This window comes from Trachypithecus francoisi, unplaced genomic scaffold (assembly GCF_009764315.1).
Source record: "Trachypithecus francoisi isolate TF-2019V2 unplaced genomic scaffold, Tfra_2.0 Lachesis_group18, whole genome shotgun sequence".
Taxonomy (NCBI): Eukaryota; Metazoa; Chordata; class Mammalia; order Primates; family Cercopithecidae; genus Trachypithecus; species Trachypithecus francoisi.
Window position 1 is genome coordinate 35,024,452 of NW_022681463.1, and position 15,113 is coordinate 35,039,564.

Sequence of the window (15,113 nt, forward strand, 5' to 3'; positions counted from 1 at the left end):
ATTTACAGAACATTTCATCCAAGGACTGCAGAACAAACATTCTTTTCCTCAACACATGGATCATTCTGCAGGATAGACTATATATTAGGTCATAAAACAAGTCTTAAAACATTAAAAATATATGTATCAAGCCTATTCTCTGACCACAATGAAATAAAACTAGAAATTAATAGGAAATTTGGAAAATATATAAACACATGGAAATTATACAATATTCTCCTGAATGACCAGTGGATCAATGAAAAAATTAAGAAGAAAATTGAAAAATGTCTAAAAACAAATGATAAAGAAAACACAATATACCAAAACCTATGGAATACAGCAAAAGCAGTACTCAGAGGGAAGTTTATAGCTACAAATGCCTACAACAAAAAAATAAGAAAAACTTCAAAAAATCAATCTAATGATGTATCTTAAAGAACTACAAAAGTGAGAACAAACCAAACCCAAAACTAGTAGGAGAAAAAAAAAATAATAAAGATCAGAGCAGAAATAAATGAAATTGAAAAAAATACAAAACAAAAGATAAAATTTTTACAAAGTTGTATTTTTGAAAAGTTAAACTACATTGACAAATCTTTAACCAGACCAAGTAAAAAAGAGAGAAGGCCCAAATAAATAAAATCAGAAATGAAAAAGGAGACATTACAACTGATACTGCAGAAATTCAAAGGATTATTATTGGCTACTATGAGCAACTATATGCCAATAAATTGGAAAATCTAGAAGAAATGAACAAATTCCTATATACATACAACCTACCAAGACTGAATCAAGAAGAAATACAAAACCTGAACAGACCAATAACAAATAATGAGATCGAAGCCATAATAAAACATTTCCAGTAAAGAAAAGCCCAAGACCCAATGGTTTCACTGCTGAATTCCACCAAACATGTAAAGAAGAACCAATATCAATCCTACTCAAACTATTCTGAAAAATTGAAAAAGAGGGAATACATCCAAATTCATTCTATGAATTTGGTACCTACCCTGATACCAAAACCAAACAAAGACATATCAAAAAAAAAAAAAAAAAAGAAAGAAAGAAAGAAAGAAACTTCAGGCCAATATATCTGATGAATACTAATGCAAAAATCCTCAACAAAATGCTAGCAAACCAAATTCAACAACATATTAGAAAGATCATTCATCACAACTAAGAGGGATTTATCCCTAGGATGCAAGGATGGTTCAACACACACAAATCAATCGTGTATATGATACATTGTATCAACAGTACTAAGGACCAAAACCCATATGAGCATTTAAATTGATGATGAAAAAGCACTTGATAAAATTCAACATCCCTTCAGATAAAAACCCTCAAAAAACTGGGGTTAGAAGTAACATACTTTAACATAATAAAAGCTACATATAACAGACTCAGATAGTATTCCACTGAATGGAGAAAAACCAAAAGCCTTTCCTCTAAGATCTGAAACACAAAGATACCACTGTCATCACTGTTATTCAACATAGTACTGGAAATCCTAGCCAAAGCAATCAGAGAAGAGAAAGATAGAAAGAGCATTCAAAGTGGAAAGAAGGAAGTTGATTATCCTTGTTTGCAGGTGATATGATCTTATGTTTAGAAAACCCAAAAGACTCCACAAGAAACTTACTAGAACTGATAAAGTTGCAGGACACAAAATCAACATACAAAAATCAGTAACATTTCTATATGGCAACAGTGAACAATGTGAAAAAGAATTTTTTTAAAGTACCATTTACAATAGCCACACATAAATTAAATACCTAGGAATTAACCAAAGAAGTGAAAAATGTCTAAGATTTCACACCACCAAGAATATTTCCTCTGAGGATCTACTAGTCAAGCTAAGGCCATAACTTGTGTCCTTTCTCTTTATTTTTTTCTCCTTTTTCCTTCCAAGCTGTTTTTGTGATTCTCTCTTGCACAATTATTCACTTGGTAATGGGCTATGGCAACAAATAGATTCTCAAGCCTAATGGCATTACCCAATCAGGGCTCAACATCATTTCAGTCTAAGAAAGTATTTCATTAGGGGTTTAGGATTCCCTAGTTAGGAATCTCCCGAGGCTATCAGAACGATTAAAACAAGATCTGTGGTTTAGACTTTCTTGTAAGGGAATCAGTTGGACTCATTCTCATCAATCCAAAACAGCTTCTTTACCCAGACCTACTCAGCTATTGTGTAGCCTCTTCTCTTAGTGCTAATAGATTTTCATTTTTCCTGGTTCCTTTCATCTTGTGTTTAGAATGAGAGATAAATGTACACTAAGGTGGTGTGGGGTTTGGAGGCTCACTTACTGGAATTCTTGAAATCAGGCTCTGTGTGTACTTCATCCCTATATGTCTTGCAGAAATAGTACACTGTCTTAGACAGTATACGCACTCAGTGAATATTAATTTAAACTGTGAGTTAAGGCCAAGTGGATTAGGCAAAGTGAAAATATACATAATGTGGAAAATTTTAAAAAGGATAGTATTACACTTTTGGATACTAACTTAAGCAAACAGTATCTTACACAAGTGGATGTGTTCTGGGGGCAGATGCCCATAACAGATTAGGACCAGAGGCTTTGTTAAGTGTCTCATTGTATTTACCATTTATACAAACCTCAGCTATTCCATTTAATTGTGCAAATTTTCTCGACATAAAAAATAAAATTAGTGTTACTGGTCCAGTATGAGTAGATTTATATTTTCCTGTTATTCAAGTATATTTTCTCATCTGGTATTCACAAGCTGCATTTTCTAAGGGACGACGTCAGATAAGGGTATATTCAATAACTGTGGAACACAGTAGCAGATTAAGGTGCACCAATGGATAGAATCTGGGTCCATGAACCTGGGATTTGCAACTACTGAATTAAACAATGCAAATGCTTAGCTTAACATGGCAGGACATATTTCTTGGAAATATTTTTTTGGATGATTGGTTTCTTCACACACAAAAAGACAATTATTTCCTAGAATATTTGGTTATTTTTTAACTTTCTCATAATTGATTATATAAAATAAACAAGAACACATTACATGCATAGCTTCAAAGTTTACAACAAATTACAGGCTTTTTAAACATTGGAATTTATCTATATTTTCATGAAAATAATTACAATTTGGCCACATTTTATCACATATGGTGCACGTAAAAATTAAGCAAAATTAGTCTTGTTATATTATACTCGTATTACTTACTACACAAAGTATATCACACAGATCATAATTTGTTATGACTATAGAGAAACTATGCCTACTGTGTTTACTGCTGTAACACAGTAATTCCATGAGCGTTTCAGAGTCCCTTTGGGAATTCCTCATAGTGACATGACATCCCAAACTGCCAGAACCCACATTTGGATATGTATGATTTTGCTTAAAAATATGTTAAATTTTATGTAGCCAAGCAGTTCTCCCTTTGGCTACTCATCTGAGGAGTCCCAGGAAATTATGCATTTCTATTCTAGGGCTGGAACTATTTACGCTTTGAAAGAAATACAAGGAAATAAAATAAACTCAAGTTGCCTTTAAAACTATTACTTTAAAGGCAATGTTACCTACACAGAAGATCTTCAGTAAAGCAACTAAATGCCTATTTAACACTTATAACATGTTAAGAGGTTTATTATTACCTATATCAATGAAGGATTGAAAAATATCTTAAAAGTTTTCTTCAAGTTACAACTTGATTTGGATTATTTAAGCAGAATCCAGTGAAAACCTGTTCTATTTGTAGGAATTGCGGACAAAGACTATTTAACAAATTCTTCTTAAAGAAACTGGTCAGATAATTGTTACTGTGATTTAATATACAGCTTTCAGTCTGTTTCTTGATAATTCTGAGTGAAAATGAAGATGACTGATTACCAATCTCTGCACAGAGTTTCAGTTGACGTGCAGACTAAGTAACTTTTCAGCCTTCTGCTTTTCCATTAATAAACTCAAATTCTTTTCTCAAAATCTATTTGCTCAATTCTGTCATGTGAGAAAATGGAGTAGGCAAACATTTCCCTATTCTTCCACAATGTACAACTAAAAACCCTGGCATTGTTACACAAAAGCAAACAGAGCAAGCCTGATAAATAGGGGAAAAAAAGTCAGAACAGCTAGCAGCTAGGAACATAAGGACGCAAGGAACACCATGATGGTGAGTTCCTCACATGTATCCCAGACTTGGAGCTGAAGAAGCTGGCAATCCAACAGACACAGGAAAAGTGAAATAAAATGAAAGCCACATAAAAATCTTACTCTTCCTAAACAAACAAAACAACAATAAAAACAACAACAACAACAACAACAACACGAAAAAAAACAGAATGGGCAGCCTAGCAAGACACCTTCAGGAATAACTGCTTGACTCAAGCCAAACGTCAAAAGAAAAATGGTGGTCTTATCCCCTTCCTCATCAACAAAGTCAGAGAGAAGAATCTGGCTATCTACTCGATCTATTAATAGTAATAATAAGGTGTCCCCTCCTCTATCTGCTGAGGGTGGTGCCTGAAGGGGTTAGTGGAGAGTCAGTATTCTCATCACCTCCTTGACAAATGAGGTCACTCTCTCCACGGTGTCAGTAGAGGAATGTGGGCGCAGTAAAGAGGCACTCCTAGCCATCTTAGCCAGAAAAGTATGAGTGGATTTCACCTGGGGAGCCAGAATTCCCATCTCTGCCCAGCAGTAATGAGAAACTCTCCCCAGGTGTTATTAGGCTGAGTAAGGAGCCTAGATTTCCTCTCTCACCTAACAGCACTTACAAAGCAACAGCACTGATTCCCCCTCTCCAACTGTCCCTTGAAAAAGCGATGTCAAAGAAGTCAGCTAAAACAAAGATTTAAATAAGATCCAGAGTCTCATACATAATAACAGAAGCTTCCAAGTTGCAAACAAAAGTCACTGATTACTTTAAGAATTAGAAAATTATCAAAGTGAATGAAGAAAATATTAATAGAAGTCAACGCTGATGAGACAGATATTAGGATTAACTGACAAAGACTTTACAGCAACCATCATAAAATTGCTTCAATATGCAATTATGAACATGCTTGGACCAATTAAAACATATAGACTCAGCAGAAAAAAAAAAAAAAGGACATCTCAGCAAAGAGAGAGAAGATATAAAGAATACCAGATAGAAATTTAAGAACTGAAAAATACGATTGTTTTTAAAAATATAAATGGATGTGTTCAAAAACAAAATGGAGAGGGAAGACAAAACAACCAATGGACTTGAAGATAGAAAATATAAATTGTCAAATGTGAGCAATAGAAAGAAAATATACTAAAAATATAAAATAAATACAGTCAGAGGGACTTGTGGGACAAAAAGAAAACAGCTAACATTTGTGTCATCAGAGTTCCAGGGGAAGAGAATAAGGAGTGTGGAGCTAAAAACTTAAAGAAATATGTGAAAAATATTTCCAAATTTGGCAAAAGAAATAAATCTACATAATTAAGAAGTTGGATGAATTCCAACAGTATAACTCAAAGAAATCACAGCAAAACACATAATGCTCAAACTTTGGAAAATAAAGACAAAGAAAAATCTTGAAAGCAGTGAGAGAGAAACTACACTTTATCTCTAGGGAAAAATAATTTGAGTTACAATGGATTTTTTTTATCAGAAACCACAGAGGTTAGAAGGAAGTGACACATTTTCTAAGAACTGAAAAAAAAATAAACTAGTAATCCAGAACTCTATAGTCAGCAAAATATTTTTCAGGACTGGAAGAAAAATCAAGGTATTCTCAGATAAAAAAAAAAGAAAAAAAAAATGAGAAATTGTTACAACCAAACCTGCCCTGAATATCAGATCCTAATAATCTTAACTCAGGTACTGTCTTTAGCATCCCACTGTCCCCCCTACTCCAAGCCAGAGCCTATGTAAACAGAGGAAAGAGTTTTTCATCCTTCTTACTGAGAATACACATATAAGTATTTTATGTGTCACTATAGAATTGGTTATATTTATTTGTGTTTAAATAAACAACAGTGTATTTATTTATTTATTTATTTTTGAGATAGAGTCTTGCAGTGTTAGGATCTCGGCTCACTGCAACCTCCGCCTCCTGGGTTCAAGCAATTCTCCTGCCTCAGCCTCCCAAATAGCTGGGACTACAGGCATGTGCCACCACATCCAGCTAATTTTTGTATTTTTAGTAGAGACCGGGTTTCACCATAAGGCCAGGATGGTCTCGATCTCTTGACCTTGTGATCTGATCCACCCACCTGGGCCTCCCAAAGTGCTGGGATTCAGGAGTGAGCCACTGTATCCGTATTTTAAATGTTGGTTTTGTCACTCTCAGTTAATCCTTTAGCATATTTGTGAAGCTTAGTGCATCCATTGCTGATGAGTTAGTGTGATCTTCAGGGGGTGTTACAGAACCCTGTTTTTCACATTACCAGAATTATCTTTCTGGACTCTCCAGTAGGGGATCCAAATAAAGATGAAATATTTAAAATACCAGATAAAGAATTCAAAAGTTTATTAAGTTACTTAGGGAGATACAGAGAAAGGTGAAAGTCAACATTAAAAATATTTAAAACAATTCAGGATATGAATGAAAAATTTCCTAAAGAAATAGATATTTCAGAGAAAAAGAAACAGAACTTTGGAAATGAAAGACACATTTAGGAAACTATGAAATGATGTGGAAAGTTTTAAAAACAAACTAAACCAAGTAGAAGAAAGTATTTCAGAGCTCAAAGATTAGGCTTTTGAATTAACTCAACCAGACAAAATTTTTTTAAAAAAATATTGAAAATAAGTGAACAAAGTCTCCAAGAAATATGGAATTATGTAAACTGGCCAGACCTAAGAATTGTACATGTTCCTGAGGGAGAAAAAAATGCAAAAAGTTTGGAAAACCTATTTGAAATAATAATAGAGTATAATTTACTGGGTCTTGCTATAGATTTAGACATTCAAATATAAGGAGCTCAAATGATTTCTGGGAGATTAATTGCAAAAAAAAAGAGAAATCACTAAGGCATATAATCATCAGACTATCTGGAGTCGATGTAAAGAAAATAATTTTAAGAGCAGTGAGACAAAAACATCAGGTAACCGCTAAAAGAAAATCTATCGAACTACTAACAGAATTTTTCAGCAGAAATCTTACAAGCCAGAAGGAAGTGGAGACCTATCTTTAGTCTCCATAAACAAAATAATTGTCAGCCAAGAATTCTGTATCCAACAAAATTAAGTGTCATAAATGATAAAGAAATAGCCTTTCTCAACAAACAAAGGCTGAGGGAATTTGTTAATGCCAGACTAGCCCTACAATCAACATTAAAAGGAGTTACGGTATCTTGAAACAAAAGGCTGGAACACAACAGAATGGAACCACTGGAAGCATAAAATTCAAATGACTTGCAAAACAATAACACAATGAAGGAAACAAAGTCACTGGGTAACAACATGATCACTGGAACATTACCTGACATCTTAATATTAACATTGAATGTAAATGGCCTAAATGTTCAATTTAAAAGATACAAATTAGCAGAATGGATTTTTAAGACCCACAAACCAAATATCTGCTATCTTCAGGAGACACATCTAAAATGTAAAGGATCCTTACAGACTCAAGATAAAGGGGTGGAAAAAGATATTTCATGCAAATGTAAACCAAAGTGACAGAAATTGCTATTCCTAGATAAAACAGACTTTAAAGCAACAATAATTATTTAAGCAAAAAAAAAAAAAAAAAAAAGACAAAGAAAGTCATATAATAATAAAAGGATCAATTCAACACAAATATATTAATAATCCTAACTATATATGCACCTAACTGTAGAGCACTCAGATTCATAAAGCTATTACTACCAAGCCTAAGAAAAGAGATAGACAGCAACACAATAATAGTGGAGCACTTTGACACTCCACTGACAGCACTAGACAAATCATCAAGGCAGAAAGTCAACAAAGATATACTGAACTTAAACTGCACTCTAGAACAAATGGAACCTAACAGATACTTACAGAACACTTTACCCAAGAACTGTGAACTATACGTTCTTCTTACCAGCACATGGAACATTCTCCAAGATATATCATATGATGGGTTGCAAAACAAGTTTTAATAAATTTTTAAAAATTGAAATAACAGCCAATATCTTCTCAGAGCAGAGCAGAATAAAATTAGAAATCAATCCCAAAAGAAGCCCTCAAAACTATACATGTACATGGAAATTAAATAATCTGCTCCCAAATTATTTCTGGATTAAAAATAAAATCAAAATAGAAATTTAAAAAATTATCAAAATGAATGATACTAGTGACAAAAGTTATCAAGCCTGTGGGATACAATAAAAGCAGTGGTAAGAGGAATGTTTCCAGCACGGAATGCCTACATCAAAAAGTCTGGAAGATCACAAACTGACAAACTGACAAGCAAATGTCACACCTTAAGGAACTAGAGAAACGAGAACAAACCAAACTCAAAGCTAGCAGAAGAAAATAAATATCAAAGATAACAGCAGAACTAAATGAAATTGAAACAAAAAATACAAAAGATCAATGAAACAAAAAGCTGGTTCTTTGAAAGGATAAACAAAATTGATAGACCACCAGCTAGGTTAACCAAGAATAGAAGAGATATTCAAATAAGCTCAATGAGAAATAGATATCGGGGAAACCCCACCCCGATATTCAACATGGGTTCTTCTATTTCCCTAAGCATTGGTTGGTCTGAGAAATAAAGGGAACAAGTACAAAAGAGAGAAATTTTAAAGCTGGGTGTCCAGGGGAGACGTCACGTCAGCAGGTTCTGTGATGCTCCCTGAGCCATAAAACCAGCAAGTTTTATTAATGATTTTCAAAAGGAGAGGGAGTGTACGAATAGGGTGTGGGTCACAGAGATCACATGCTTCACAAGGTAATAAAATATCACAAAGCAAATGGAGGCAGAGCAAGATTACAGGACCACAGGATGGGGTGACATTAAAATTGCTAATGAACTTTCAGGCATGCATTGTCATCGATAACATCTTATCAGGAGACAGGGTTTGAGAACAGACAACCAGTCTAACCAAAATTTATTAGGCAGGAATTTCCTCATCCTAATAAGCCTGGGAGTGCTATGGGAGACCAGGGTTTATTTCATCCCTTTGTCTACGACCGTAAAAGGCAGCTGCCCCCAAAGTGGACATTTTAGAGGCCTCCCCTCAGGGACCCATTCTCTTTCTCAGGAATGTTCTTTGCTGAGAAAAAGAATTCAGCGATATATCTCCAATTTGCTTTTGAAAGAAGAGAAATATGGCTCGCTTCCACCTGGCTCACTGGCAGTCAGTGTGTAAGGTTATCTCCCTTGTTCCCTGAACATTGCTGTTATCCTGTTCTTTTTTCAAGGTGCACAGACTTCATATTGTTCAAACACACATGCTTTACAAACAATTTGCACAGTTAATGCAATTATCACAGAGTCCTGGGGCAATATACATCCTCCTCAGCTTATGAAGATGCTGGGATTACGAGATTAAAGTAAAGACAGGCATAGGAAATCACAAGGGTATTGATTGGGGAAGTGATACGTGTCCATGAAATCTTCACAATTTATGTTCAGAGACTGCAGTAAAGGCAGGCATAAGAAATTATAAAATTATTAATTTGGGGAACTAATAAATGTCCATGAAATCTTCACAATTTATGTTCTTCTGCCATGGCTTCAGCCAGTCCCTCCGATTGGGGTCCCTGACTTCCCGCAACAAATAAAAATGGACACATTACAACTGACACCACAGAAATAAAAAAGGTCATTCAAGTATACATAAACACCTCTATGCAAAACTAGAAAATCTAGCAGAAATGGATAAATTTAGAACCTGTTTAGCTGGAATCAGAAAGAAATAGAAATCCTGAAGAGACCAATAACAAGCAGTGAGAGCAAATCAGTAATTGAAAAAACAAACTGCCAACACACACACAAAAAGCCCAGGTCCAGATGGGTTCACAGCCAAATTCTACCAGACATTCAAAGAAGAACTGGTACCAATTCTACTGAAACTATTCCAAAAGATTTAAAAGGATGGAATCCTCCCCAACTCATTCTACAAAGCCAGTATCACCTTGATACTAAGCCAGGAAAGGAGATAACAAAAAATGGAAACTACAAACCAATATCCCTGATAAATACAGATGCAAAAATTCTCAACAAAATACTAGTTAACTGAATCCAGCAGCACATCAAAAAAGTAATTCTTCATAATCAAGTAGGTTTCATTCCAGGGATGCATGGATGATTCAATATACACAAGACAATAAATTAAGTACATTATACAAACAGAATTAAAACCAAAAACCGTATGATCACTTCAGTAGATGCAGAAAAAGCATTCAATAAACTCCTGCATTGTTTTATGATAAAAATCCTCAACAGACTAGGCACAGAAAGAACACACCTGAAGATAATAAAATCCATATATAAAAAACTCACAGCCTACATCATACTGAACATAGAAAAGTTGAAAGAATTCCCCCTAAGAACCAGAACAAGACAAGGATGCCCACTTTCACCACTTCTATTCAACATAGCACTGGAAGTCCTAGCCAGAGCTATAAGGAAAAAGAAATAAATAAAGGACTTCAGAATTGGGAAAGAGAAAGTCAAACTCTGTTTGCTGATGATATGATCTTGTAATTAGAAACCCTAAAGACCCTCCAAAAGACTCCTAGATCTGATCAATGATTTCACGAAAGTCTCTGGTTACAAAATCAATGTACACAAATTAGTAGCACTGCTATACACGAACCATGACATAGCTGAGATTCAAATCAAGTACTCAATCCCTTTTACAATATTTAGAAAAAAATAAAATACCTAGGAATACGCTTAACTAAGGAGACGAATAATCTCTATAAGGAGAACTTCAAAACGCTGCTGAGAGAAATCATAGATGACACAAACATATGGAAATACATCCCATGCTCATAAATTGGGGGAATCAATATTGTGAAAATGACCATACTGCCCAAAGCAATCTACAGATTCATGCAATTCTAATAAAAATGTTAAATAACAACAGTATTTTTCACAGAATTAGAAAAACAATCCCAAAATTCATCTGGAGCCAAAAATGAGCCTAAATAGCCAAAGAAATCCTAAGCAAAAAGAAGAAATCTAGAGGCATAACATGACCCAACTTCAAATTATACTACAAGGCTACAGTAACCAAGACAGCATGGTACTGCTATAAAAGTATTTACATAGACCTATGGAACATAATAGAGAACCAATAAATAAAGCCAAATACCTACAACTGGCTGATCTTTGGCAAATCATACAATAATATAACCTGGGAAAAGGATACTATATTCAATAAACAGTGCTAGGAAAATTGGATAGCCATATATAGAAGAATGAAACTGGATCTTCATCTCTCACCACATAAAAAATTAACTCAGGATGGGTTAAAGATCTAAATTTAGGATCTAAAACCATAAAAATTCTAGATGAAAACCTAGGAAAAACTCTTCTGGACATTGGCCTAGGCAAAGAATTTATGAGTAAGACCCCAAAAGCAAATGCAACAAAAATAAAAATAAGTAAATGGGGCCTATTAAACAAAAGCTTTTGCATAGCAAAAAAAAGAAAAAGAAAAAAAATCATCAGAGTAAACAGAAAACCCACAGAATTGGAGAAAATGTTTGTAAACAATGTATCCGACAAAGGACAAATATCCAGAATTTATAAGGATCTCAAACAAATCAGTAAGAGAAAAACAAAATAATCCCATTTAAAAGTAGGTAAGGAACATGACTAGAGATTCCTCAAAAGAAGATATACAAATTGCCAACAAACATGAAAAAACTCCTCAACATCAATAATCATCAGGGAAATGCAAATTAAAGTGTTAAAATACCACCTTACCCCAACTAGAATGGCCATTACTAAAAAGTTAAAAAACAATAGATGTTAGTGTTGATGTGATGAAAAAGGAATGCTTCCACGCAGTTTGTGGGAATGTAAATTAGCACAACCTCTATGGAAAACCGTATGGAAATTTCTCAAAGAACTAAAAGTAGACCTACCATTTGATCCAGCAATCCCACTATTATCTACCCAAAGGAAAAGAAGCCACTGTATCAAAAAAGACACCAACAGCTTATGTTTGTTTATCACAGTGTGATTCATAATTGCAAAGATACAGAACCAACCTAGGTGCCCATCAACCGATGAGTGGATAAATAATACGTGATGTGTGTATGTATATACATATACATACACACACACACGCACACCATGAAATACTGTTCAGCTATAAAAAAAGAATGAAATAATGTCTTTGCACAACTTGGATGGAACTGGAGGACATTATTATAAATGAAGTAATTCATGAATCAAAAACCAGATTCAGCATGTTCTCACTCATAAGTGGGAGTTAAGTTATGGGTACGCAAGGACATATAGACTGGTATAATGGATACTGGAGACTCAGAAGGGGGAAACGTGGTAGGGAATGAGAACTGAAAAACTGCATATTGGGTTTGATGTTGAGAAAAAGCTGAGTGTTGGGAAGAAAGTTAAGGCAGGGCTTGCATAATGTCCTCTGGAATATGTCTAGACTTGCTGGCTCCTTGCTTCTAGCCCTCCTAGGCTCCTGGATCAATTGTATTCCCATTATCTCAAGTAGCAGAACATGTTCCATATAAATGCTAAACCACCACAGCTGTAGATTGTGCACCTGCCCTTTTGACCACCACACTCTCACCACCTGTTTCTTTGTTGGATTACCAATAAATAGCATCAACTCCCAGAGCTTGGGGCCTTCGCAGCCTCCACAATTGTGATGGCCCCCTGGTCCCACTTTACTTCTCAAACTGTCTTTTTTCTCAATTCCTTGACTCTGCCTAACTTTGTTGCCCCCACGACCTGGTGTTGGGTCTGATCACCCCAACAGTTTGATGTACACTAATCAGGTGATAAGCACAATAAAATGCTAGACTTCACCACTACACAGTTCATCCATGTAACCAAAAACCAATTGTACCCCCTCAAGCTACTGAAATAAAAATACATTAAAAATAAGTAGTCGTTAAATATCTACACTATTCCTGCATCTCACTAGCCCTTACAGCAATCCCCAATATGCAGCCTGTGTCCATGTTCCATAGTCACAGGCTATACTTTTTACATAGACACACACACACATACACATGGTATTAGGTACAAATAACAATTAACAGTCCTCACGAAAATTCAATTTCAATTTGAGGCTATGGTTTCTATGCCTTGGAATGGTTTTAGACTTCAAAACTGAAAAATATTCCTAAAATCAACCTTCCTTAAGATAAAATTTTGATTATATGTTCAGTTTAAGCTTCTGAGTCTAAAAATGGCTATAAGGTAAGTATTTTTTTAAATAGCCAATTCAGTGCAATCTCTCTCCAATTTGGCCAAGTTATGTAGTAGAAATTATTCCTAAACAGACTGAAAATCTATGACGACTTCCAATGGTCTTGCCTACCTTACTGTGTTTATGTTTCAAACAGTCAACAGAGCCTTTACTTCAGAGCCTGTACTTCAGAGGTCAGTTGCTTGGCAGTTTTCGCTGCCTCTGTAATAGCCTTGCAATACAAGCCCCTTCTCTTCTTATTCAAGTGTGTCTGGAAGTTTTCTAAAAAGTGAGAAAGGTACCGAAGAGAAAAAAAAAAATGCTGGAGAATTGAACCATAAAATACAGTCCTCCTATAGGACTAAAAGCCGTTATCTTTAGTAAGAACAGGGGCTGGCACCAAGGGAAGTCATGTATCTTGGCCCAAACAATGTCCCCAACACATATGGTCCTGCCATGCGGTATGATGCATTTAGAGACAATTTTGGAAGATTAATTTTCAAGGAATTACTGAATTTTTCCTCTTCCTTTGATGAGAAGGAAGTAAAGGATTTGGAAGGTGCATGCATACTGCCTTGAGGAAAATGAAAGCTTTCTGAGGAGCTACATTCAGAGTTGGATGATTTCAAATCATCTATGCTATCAATGCTACACACTGATGCATGGGAAGAGTCAGATATCTTTTGGTTCAAGTCCAGAGATAATGCTTTTGCTGCCCTTTTTGTCCAATGTCTATGGTTCATTCCGTTCACCAGGCGCATGCATTTCAGTTGGGTCCTGCAACACTGCTGTCCTCTTCCCGGCCTTTTCAGGGACTCTGATTTTCAGAAGGCCTTTACCTAGTGAGTGCATAGAGGAGCAGCAAGACTGGAGTTTGGGACCATCTCTGCACTCCACACTTTCTCCAGTCCTGTCTTCAGAGAAGAGTCATTTTCTTCATTCCTGTACCTCTGTGGTTTTAAATGAAACCTGGGCAGAAGGGCACCTGACTAGGATTCTGATATTGACCCATGAAATGGACTTTCGAATGTGCATTTTTGGAGTAGAGGCTTCAGTTTGCTTCTTTTATGCCTTTTCCTTGGCAATTTTTGACAATTCCCTGAGCTTTTGCATGATCCATATTCTTACTCTAGGAGCAGATTTTTAGTACTTAACTGAGTTTTTGACCTATCTACCTGAGCAGAAACATTTACTACTCTGCCTCTTCTGTGAGCAGTATTTCAAACCATAACCACAGAATTTCTTCTCTGGCTTTCATTTTGGAGTTTTCCATCCACTTTATGGCCAGTTTTTAGTTTTTTGTTCACAGTAGGTACAGTTTCATATCTCCGTTTTTTACTGTCATATTTAGCAGTCACTTGCATTACTACCTTTTCTAATTTTGTTTTCAACAACAGCATTTTTTTTTAAACATTTATCACATAGGACTTGCCTAGGTCACAGTTTAATGGGATTATTGAAGTGGGTTCTTCCCCAAATATTTCCGTTTGGGTAGCTTACTTTTCTGAGGAGGGAGCTGAGGTACTGATTGGTTGGATGGATTCTGATACAGCAGGGAGGATAAGGTGGTCCTTCATGGGAAAGAGGTGATGTTTTGGAAGTCCACAGGCTTTCAGGAAAGCTTAGCACACGAGGTAGGGCAGGAAAAAGGTCACTGGGAACAGTACCATTCACTTCACACTTGACTTCCGTCCCTTCTTGGAATGTATGAAGTTGAAGCTACGTGGCTTCCGGGTTATCTTTATAGTCCCTTTTGGGAAATACTGTCACAGGGATGCGAGCCCAAACAGCATCACCAG

General features: G+C 35.5%; 1 pseudogene; it reads right to left on the bottom strand.

Moving 5' to 3' along the window:
• The window catches only part of LOC117063355, a 35,089-nt pseudogene extending 20,285 nt beyond the window's left edge, over positions 1–14,804 (bottom strand).
• Positions 14,805–15,113: the final 309 nt, after the last annotated feature.